This window comes from Cucumis melo, chromosome 12 (assembly GCF_025177605.1).
Source record: "Cucumis melo cultivar AY chromosome 12, USDA_Cmelo_AY_1.0, whole genome shotgun sequence".
Lineage (NCBI taxonomy): Eukaryota > Viridiplantae > Streptophyta > Magnoliopsida > Cucurbitales > Cucurbitaceae > Cucumis > Cucumis melo.
Window position 1 is genome coordinate 17,901,955 of NC_066868.1, and position 11,491 is coordinate 17,913,445.

Sequence of the window (11,491 nt, forward strand, 5' to 3'; positions counted from 1 at the left end):
TAATTTCTAAATTAAATATCTTATATTTAATTTAATCCAAATTTTGAATCATATTCAAATATAAAGTTCTCTCATAACTTATAGTTGTAATATGTATCACATACACATTAAATTTTAACCTATAGTTTTAATATGAATCTAATTCACATTAAACTAATATTTGAACTAATTCAAATATTTTATTCTCTCGTAATTTAATTTTGAGTCATATCCAAAATTAAATTTATATCATAAAGTCTAATTAGAATATAAACTTTATATTATAATGTATCAATATACATTATATTAATTCCCAAAGTAAATTTGGACATTTCAAATTACAACCAATATAAATAGATCTCATTACTCTTTATGAGCTAGAAAAGGGACCTAATGGACCTACAGATCAAAAGCAACAACGATATGAGATTAATTAGCTAAACTCATTAACCACGTTAATCAATATTCGTTAACTGTGTGTACACTCCATTAAAGACTCACAGCTGAACTCTTCTCACTGTAGATATATTTCTGTGTCCATGGATATAGACCAATACCAGTAAGTTAGTCCCATAAGTGTCCGTAACACCAGCTAGGTCAAATTATCGTTTTACCCCTGGGTTACTTCTAGTCCTTAAATACCAGTGCTTCTCTAATGAACAACCTGTTTATGGTTCAACCACTAAATAGAAACCCCCTCTCGTGCCATAGAGAGGGTAGGACCCTTTGTTCAAGTTCCGGAGACACCATTTAAGGGAACACTTATCTACTTACCCTAAAGGTGGGAATGAGTGAATTCCATCTTGTATGATTATGTTCTCAGCTCCCCACTCCGTCTTGTCCCCAAAATGATAAGCATATTGAGTTGGCAATCTGGCCACTCTCACCCGTACAAATCAAAGACAATCCCTCGCAAACAGGAGTTCATAGTACACTCAGGATTAAGACTAAGTTACTTAGGTCATCCTAATGAAATAGAAACCCAACTAGTTAATGGAGTTACATCTAGTGATTACTATTTCGTGGTTTAGTTTTATGCAAACTCATTGCATAGTATACCCTTACTCGCATGTCGCATACATGAACGCATTGGATCAATGTGTTTGTATCAAATACAAAGTGAGCCGTATCCATAGTGTTAACAGAATAAGGTACCCAACTTTAACCCTATACTATAGACCCTTTAAGCTGATCTTGAACATTGATCCCCGTATGTCTATACATACTCTTCAAGACTCATCAAACAGCTTAGGATGTTAGTTTATTGGATTTAGGTTGTTAAGAAAAAACTAATAATATAATCAATAACACTTATTGAGATTATAATAATAAAACACTTTATTAATAACGGTCAATTGATTATATTTACTCTCTACGAGTTTTAGGACATAAAACCCAACAAAGCTAACCTCTGTGGTGGAGCGTCAACCGTGCGCGATAGAGTAGAACAAAGTTGGGGTAGCTGATGTTTGCAAACCTAAAAGAACGGAGTTGGGGCTTAAAGATATGACCAAGGTGATAAAAAATATTGTTTTATATTTGTTAAAAAAAGCTTAAAAATACATAAACAGCGGTTGTGATAAGAAAATAAAGGAATGTAGAACACATTGGAACGTTACTTGCTCCTGTTTTGAGCTCCTATACATTTGTCCATGTCAAACCCAAGCATTATTAAACTAATTAAAATATATGTTTTTGTTACATAAAAAAATCCAACTTGTTAAGAAAAACATAAAGATACTAAGAAAGGCTAATTATCACATCATAATTTTGTTAGTTGGCCTAGTTATCAACTATAGGATAGACAATTTAAAAATTCAAGAACTTAAATAGACAAAATGTAGACCAAAATAGAAAATTAAGAACCTATGAAACACCCCACCCTATATACCACACTAGTAAAGGATGAATAAAGAGTAATCCTTCACTGGCATATCCAAAAAACCAGACTATCTGATCTCTCTGCCGGTACACATCATTTCATCTGCTATTAACATCAAAATCACTAGTAGTAGTAGTAGTAAAACAATAGTACGGGTGTGGCAAGCGAAGAGGAAAGTCCTAGTTGCCATTTTTTATGATTGGGAGAAATGGTACAATGAGCTTCCGTATTGGTTTAGCTGAAAATGCCCAGCAATAGAAGGGTTCAAATATTGTAGGCCATTAATTCAGATCGACAGAACTCGTTTGTATGGAAAGTATAAGGGAAAAATGTTAACTGTTATCGATGCAAATTGTCGTATATTTCCTCTTGCATTTGCTCTTGTGGAAGGGGAAAACGCATTCAGTTGGTCATGGTTTCTTTATGCATTACGCCAGTACATTACTGATCATATAGTATTTACTTGATCTCCGACAGGCATAGAGGCTTTCTTTTTGTCATTAATAATGAGGAGATAGATTGAAGTGAATCTCAAGCATTCCATCGATATTATCTTCATCATGTTGCTAGCAACTTCAATAGTAAATACAAATCGAAGCAACTAAAAGATTTGGTGTTTAGGGTAGGTAATCAACACTAAAGGCACAAATTTAGAAGAAGCATGAAAGAACTAAAGTAATTAAACTCGAAGTGTCTTGAGTTCTTTAAAGATATTTACCTGAAAAAATGGACTCAGTCTCACGATAATGGGTATCGATATGGATGGATGACAAGCAACGTAGTTGATGGGGTATTTAAAGGAGCTTGAATGTTACCCATGACTTCTTTGGTTAGATTAACATTTTATCGTACAATTATGTATTTTGAATGTCGAAGAGATGAGATAAGTGAAGCAATTGACCGTAGCGAAGTTTATACAGAATATGCGATGAGAAAGCAAATGAGGTAGGAAAAACAGGCTTCTATACATTCAGTGACATCCATTGATAGAGAAACCCAGACGTTTGAGGTTCACATGGATATGAGTATGATTTCTCTATATAATGGCCAACACACACAGGTAGTGATTTTGATGGAAGGGACCTATTCGTGCAACAAGTGGCAGTCGTTTAAGATACCATGCTCACATGTAAGTACAGTTTGTAATTACATGCACTTGACATATGCACCATACATCGGTGAATGCTACTTGTTGTCGAACTTCAAACGATGTTATGTTGGTTGATTCCATCCAATCCAACACCCACACTATTGGCCTGAGTTATCATTCACTAAAGTTTGCCCAAATGCGGACTTACTTAAAGGACTCGATCGATCAACAGCTACCAGGATCCATAATGAAATGGATTGAAAAGAGTTTGGTCAATCATTTAGATGCACTCTCTATAAAGTAGGACATAACAAACGTATTTGTCATCAACGTACATCTTCTTCTTCAAGACACTGGTGTGTATATTCTAAGATTTTAGGAAGGTTTAATGTACTACTTCTATGAAAATTGTTTGATTTCATTATTCGATGTATATATTACGGTTTGATGTATATATTAAGGTTTGATGTATAATAGTTTCAAAAATCACTATATGAAACCTAACTTTTCTTATAATTTCATTTTCTTTAATTTCTTTTATATCATTTTCATATATACGTTTGGGTATACTTGATAATGAATTTAAAAGTTGTGAATAAAATTCTAGTGGATTCATGTATACTTTAGTTTGAAAAATAATTTATAATTTTTCATTTAAACTAAATTAGGGTTTAATGTATACTTTAGTTTTAGTGGATTTTTATTCACTTTTACAACTTAAATTCATGCTATTGTAATCATGCAATTATATAATTTTATGCCTTCTCGAACTATAGTTTCATAAATTGAATGTTCTACGTTTGTCAAATTTTATGTGGTCTTATTTTTTTTCTTCGTATAATTACTATAATTCATATATGATATTAATGAAATTTTTTTAGGTTATTTACAGAATGGATCCTGGTCTAGTTGATGATAGCCATCTATATCTACAGGCGACTCATAGATCATAGACCATATAGGATACCTCATCCACCGTCATTTTGAGTTATCGAAGAAAAAAGGCAGTGTCTCAGCGCACGATCCTCTCGACCAGCGTATTGCACCATATTTAGAGGCTGCTGGATTAGGTTTCCCAAGTTGGGTTCGTGCAGTTAGATTGTCATTTGATTACTACACTGGTCGAGCGTTGGAGACTGGAGACCCACACATTTCACATGCCTTATAAGGAGTGCACGACCACACTATAGGATGTTGCAATGTTTTTAGGGGTTGTCAGTGGATGGGGAACCTGTGATAGGATCATTAAGATATAACTGAAATGTTTTCTGCAAGGATTACTTGGGAGTTCTATCGCCTGACATGAAAGGTCAGCGGTTGAGTCTTCCATGGATGGCAGAACTATTTCAAGAGTTGCCACCAGATGCTGACGTTGTGAGCGTCCAGAGATACGCTCGTGTGCACATCTTGCAGTTGATTGACGACTTTCTATTTACCGACAAGTCAAACACCCTGGTCCATTGTATGTTTCTTTCATTCATATTCGATTTCGACCAGGTTGGTACGTAAGTGTGGGGCACTGCGACTCTCGCATGGTTGTATAGGGAACTCTATCGAGCGAGTCATGCATAGTCCCTAGAGATTGCTGGCCCACTAATGCTGCTATAAGTATGGACATACGACAGATTTCCTATTGTGGTGCTATAGAGAAGCTGCAGGATTCAGATGATCGACCTTTGAGTTTCAGGTACTATTTCATGTACATGTTTTTTTAATAGAATTTTCACTATCAAATAGTTTATTAATGATTTATTTCACAAATTAGATGGAGCGCTGTTCTACCTTCATTTGAATAGTTAGCAAATATGTTGATGACCTATCAATGGATATTTGATCGGAAGATGCAATCTCAGGTAGTAAAATATTATACAAATGTTCTATAGTTCTTTTGTTACCTACTAACATTTGTTTTTTCAACAGATTAATTGGACATCGTACATGTCCGACATTATGGCATCGCTTCCTATACGATATCGTAGTGGTCAAGCAGTGTGAACTTATGTGGATCCCATGATTTGTTTTCATCTGGTCGAGAAGCGTCAACCAGATCGCGTGTTGCAATAGTTCAATATGTTACAAATGCCACTAGCGATTAGTTTCACATATTCGACCCTACACCAAATAGATTTAAAGGACAAGCATGATCAAGATTGGTATCGGATTCATGTAGAACATATCGGAATGTGAAATTCGCGATATAATTTTCAGGCAGAAGCACCTAGCACATGCCAACCAATGGTATCAGAGAACTATTTTCCCTAGTACAAATCGATTACCAGACGACGCTTCATCACCACTGAGGGCGATTTCTATCATCGCGTGGTAAGAATTTAATATGTTTTATTTTATACATTTAATAATAATAAAATATTAATTTTGTTTGTATTACTTGCAATCTTTCAGTATAATTTTGTTGATGACATACGTGCTTTCTCCGTGAAACACAATTTAGAAGCTTTGGGTGACATGTGTGACACAACTATGGAAGATCTAACACAAATTATTCAGCAGACCCGACAACTCAATGTTGTCGACACAGATCGTAGACGCATGCGACCTATTCGACGACGGCAAGGTGATGATGTCGTAGAGGGTGATGAAGAAAATTGAAAGTTTGTAAATTACTTTTTAAATTTTGTTAATTTCAATTTTAAATGTACACGACCTTGTTGATTAATTAGTTAAATGTCTAACTTTTGAAAAGTAGGGCAATTTTTTACTAAGAAATTAGATCCTAATAATCATAATATGAGTTTCAAAAGAAAAAAACATAGTAACCTAAGAGAAACATGCTCATTACTTAAATAAAAAAATGAAAAAATAGATAACAAATGCAGACGAAGTAAAAGATGGGAAAAATAATGGTTGATAAGTTAACTAATTAGGTCCATAATAGTTAATGTTTGAACAATAATCTCATATACACGTTTAGTACACAAACTTTTATTTCAAATGTATTATTCCAAAAATCAATTCATCATTCTATTGTAAATGAACTTTTATATTATATTCAATAAAAAAAATGTAATAATACTCTCAAGTTTTCATCATATAAAAAACTAACACCTTTTATAAGTATAACTTTCAAACAATTTCTCCCGATCCATCTATTATCAAAATTTTTAAAAATTGAAATTTAGAACATATCGTTTGTGGATTTTTCAATGCATCTATTACACCAAGATTGTATTAAAATTTTGATTGGTAAACATAATTAAATTTGAAAAAAATTGTGAACATACAAGATTTGAGAATACATACAAAAATCTTTGTGTACTAATAATAATAATAATAAATAGAATAATTAACATAAACATAATAATAATAATAATAATAATAATAATAATAACAACAACAATAATAATAATAACAATAATAACAACAACAATAATAATAATAACAATAATAACAACTATTAATATAATTACGTTGGGTTCTTTATTTTGTAAGGAAATTGTGTACCGGGTACATGACTTCCATCCAATCATTCCATGTGGGATGGTCAAATGGTAGTCATATGTTGACTTGTTCAATGGAAGTCGTGTACCGAATACTCAACTGGTACACGACTTCCTTAAAAAAAAAAGGTAAATTTACCTATTTCTTACAATAGTTTGTCTATATTTGCCATTTCTTCTCAATCTACTCTATTTCTGTCAATAGTTTCAAAAAACTATATTTCTCAAAATCCAACAGTCATATGTATTACTTGACATTAATAAAACTAATATTGATGCATTTAATCTATTTGAAAAAAATAAAAAACTTATGCAATTTTTTTTCATTTTTTTGTTATTCTTGACGTTTTTTCATTTTACTTGACAGTTTTTATTAGAACTGTCAAGTATTTCAAAACAACAGGTGTCAAGTATTGTCAGTTTTGTAGTATTAACGTTGAAATATATTACACCGGTAGATTTTTGTAAAAAATTGAGAGAAAGTTAAACCTTGTTGAGATTCTCTCTCATATTAAATATAAGTTATTGATAAAAGAAAATCACACACAATCACATGTATAATTTTTGTGCCCGTTTTACGTCAGATGTATCCAAAAGGGGAAGTAAACTAGAATTTGAACCTTAATAAAAGCAATGTACCAAATAATTGTAGAACTAAAATAATTAAAAGAATAATATCACATAAAAGAGACCACAACCAAAGAGAGTTGGAAAAAAATTAAAAATAAAAATTCTACAAAAATAACCAACCAAAATGAAGAAGAAGATAGCCAAATGGAAGGGATTATTGTGAGATATTGCATAAAAAAAAATTAGGTATGATCAATTTAATACAAAGGATCTATATGACATTTGAGCCTAACTTACTTTTGCATTACTTCATCTATTTGGCCATTCATGAAAAAATGGTATATTTAATTAGGTTATTAGTGTAATTGGGGTTATTAAGAAGATAGGCTAATAGTGTACTTAGAGACTCCTTACAAATTTTACACGAAGAAGATGTAAAATTGTTATACTTAGAAAAGATTACGATTTTAATTGGTATGAGATATTTGTATTGAAGTTATCATGTCTTCTATATTATGTAAAAGGGTTACCAGAAGGAACATTTGATTTTCCCTTTTGCTCTCTTTGTGTGGTTACTAATAAACTTATATGGGGTAATTTTAATTACATAAAAATCATTAAATAAAAAAATCCTATTTGAATTTCATATTTTTTAATATATATATATATATATATATATATATATATATATATATATATATATATATATATTGTTAAAGAATCCCCTATTTAATTTTTCATGTTGGGTTTTTTAAAAAAAGATTAAAGAAAACTCCTACTTAATCTTCACGTTGATTTATAAAAAACGATATTGGCCATCAAACTAACCAATTCAAAAGATTTTATTCAAAATAAATTACTATTTTTTTTCTATTTTAAGACATTTATTATTATTATTTAACTTTCACCTTAAATTATCTTTTTCTATTTCTATATATAAGTCGTCCTTTTTCAATCTTTCAATACTCAAAATTTCCTCTTGATCATTCTCTTTTCCTTCTAAAAACTTCCTATTTTGGCTCGCTATAGTGATTGTGGGATGCTGCAGCTTTGAGGAATGCTCATTTGTCGAAGTTCCTAGAGGCAGATGGGTCGTGGTGTTGGCCTTGTGTTCTGTCAAATCTGCTAGAATTAGAGCAGGATGTTCATGGTGTTTGTCCTCGTGTTGGGTAGGAAGATAGGTGGGTTTGGGGAATCGGAGGTCAGGTTGGTTTTCTTTGAAGAATATGCAGGAAGATTTGTGTCCTGGGCCTTCTAGAGTTTGTTGGTCAGGTCTTTTCTAATTTCAGCTCAATATTTATCATCACTCATTGAGATCATTTGAGTTTAGCCATGTTAGGTATAGGGTGAAATTATGGGTGTGATGGATGCTTCTCACTAGATTAAGTTGATTTTATTTGTTGGATTGGATTGTTATGGCGTACTTTATTGTCGGTTATTATTTATTTTATCTAACAAAAGCGTAGTTGTCAAGTGCAGAAGGCTCGTCTTGTAATGCTTTTGCGATAGTAAAGTAACTTCAAAGGATATTGCCGAAAACGGTAAAAAATAAATAGGATATTTAAATAGAAGAATAAATCATTAAATTGTTAATGGTATACGATTTATTTCTCTGTTTAAATCTCCTATTTTATCTTCGCCATTTTTGAAAAGATTCTTCAAAGCTACTTTATCTTCTTTATATTCGAGAATATCAAGATCGTTTAAAGATCATTTTGACATGATACACCAAACGATCGTTTACCATTATCAACACGATCGTTTAAATTTGAAGCCTTTTTCCCACGTTTAAAAAAATACTACATGATCATGCTGATATGATCTAAACAATCGCTTACCATAGTCAACATGATCATTTATCATGGTAAACACGATCGTTTAAAATTGAATCATTTTTCCTATCGTTAAAAGAACTATACTATTGTGTATCATGACCTAAACGATCGTAAACCATTCGTTTAGATTGTATTACACGATCGTTTAGAAGAAAATTACTCACACGCACATATGGCCCAATTAATTGCGTGTTGACTAGGGTATTTTAAATAGTTCCACTTGTGGGCCTGTGGGTTTTTGTCCATTTTTAAATAATCCTATAGACCGTAAATATTTTAGTGTGTTATATTTTTAAAAAAACTCATATTTTAATTTAATTATAATTAAATTAAATTAAATTAATAGGAAACGTGGGTGGTTCTCTCACATAATCCAAAAATCTCTCTAACTCCTTCTGATGAAGAAGTGGAAGGTAAGGGTATGACAAATAAAAGAAAGAGATTCTTCTAGAAAAGACTTAGTGTACTTGCATTTTCTCCCAAGAAAAACATAATTGCAAAATTACCATTCCAATTTTGGTTCCCACAAACCAAAATCTCAAGCTTAGAGATTAAGGAGGTCTCCAAATGGTGGTACCCCAAAGTTTGCGTTTGGTAGATACAAACACTTCAAAATACGTACGTAAGTTTTCTTCTCTATAATATATTTTTTTGTAAGCATGTTTAGCCTTATGGTAAACTATAGTTTCTATATTCTTTTTCCATTGTAATGTTATTTTTAAGTTCCCAATTAAATTTGAGTTTAAGTTTCTATTAATTTCTTCTGCTACATAGGCCTTTTATCCTTTCGTATAGTTGTATCGTCGTTATCATACAGTAATCCAACTCTTAATTGGGGTACAATAATAGAGCTTTTACCTTTGTTAACACTACAACAAGTAAGCTTTTTAATTGTTCTTGGGGATAACCCATTTTAAATAGGCTATTAAAGGTGAGGGAGAAAATAAAAATTATTACTTGAAATTGAAAATAAAAAATTATTACTTGAAATTCAATGTTGCATGTCATTAGGAAGGAGTGAATAGGAATTCTCCGAAGAAAAGCAGTAGGGAATACGACACAAAAACTTTAGTCTCTTTTGCTAATCTTTCCTTCAAATCGGGTACCCTTTCTCCCTATTTAAACCTCTATGCATTTGAATCTTTCTGACTCCAGTAGTTATATCATAAACATATTTTTGGTATTTTCTTTTTTCATATTTGTAGTTTTTTAAGATCTTTTGATAATTCTTTGGTTTTTATCAAAGAATTTATCAAAGGTGATTTTTTACAAAATTTGTAGTTGTATGTGGTTGTCAGAGGTAGAAGTTAGTTTGCACAAAGTGATTTGGAGTTGGTTGCAAGAGTTTTATTATTGGACCTTGGAATTGATCGCACGAAGGTGGTCATCTCAAATTTGATTTTTGTCAAGGTTCGTTATCAAAGGTAGTTATAGGTCATCGGAGTTGGTCATGTGAAGGTGATTGTCGGAGGTGGTCATTGGAGTTGATCGTTAGAAGTGGTTGTCGGAGTCTAAAACCGATAGTCGGAGTTGGACTTGTGAAATTGTTGTCAAAGTTGGTTACCGGAGTGTGGCAATAGTAATTACCAATGGTGGTTGATTGGTTAACCCATTGAAAACACGGAGAAAAAAGAAGTTTGGGTTGAATACAACAACTTAACTTTCCTACATTTAAAGTTGGTGGTCAAACAATGAGTTGATATATTATATCAACTCAACTCATAAAATGTTGGTGTGCCTAAACACCTCATTTTTTTTATGTTTTTTTTTTTTTTAACCACAGCTTCATTTTCTTGGTATGATAATTCTATGTCTTTGTGTTGTAAGCATGATAATAAATAGGATTCAGTCCATCACAATGTTAATGTATGAAAAGGTGCTTTTGTGGTTTCAAATAAATAAGTAGATAAAAAGCTTCAAGTACACATCAATCTTAGATTAACTATGTTCATCAAATTTATGACTATATATTATAAATACCTTTTAAAACTAAAAACTCATTGCTTTATTCCACTATACTGCTTGCTCCAAAGTTGAAATATGAGAAGCATCAAAGATATCTATCTTTTGATATTACACTCAAGTGTAAACCTCTAAGCTAGTATATTAACCAAATCATTCTACAAAGTAATTTTCAACCCAAGCTAAATCAAATCTTCTGAGTTGGTTAATGTTGCTCATGTTTTGAGTTGATTAAGTTAATATTCGACTTTGAAAATAAATAAAAATTAACTTGTGCATTATAATTTCTATCTTATCGGTTATTATTATTTCATCAAGAATACTAATGACCAAAGAATTCTAAAACTATAGGACCAGAGATTAAAATTTAGGAAATACTCGAACACAATTCAGATACAAATATTGGCAGACATGTCAAAACGAATGGCATTGGTAGACATGTCAAAACTCACAAGGTTCAGTCGAAAAACACACAAGACTTCAAGATTTACCGAGATATAGATAAATTGTGCTCCAGCAGAGTTGTCGATATCCAAAAAGATGTGTGCCTTACGCGTAAGTTGTATGTCCATCACAGGTCTAAACGCATCACTAACCTCTTTTAAACTCAACCTTCACGCCCAGCTCACTTAGCAAAGTTTTTCCCTCAGCCAACCTCTAACATTGCCCAAAAACTGATTTTCGTCTAGAAACTTAACTCCACCGTGAAAAATCA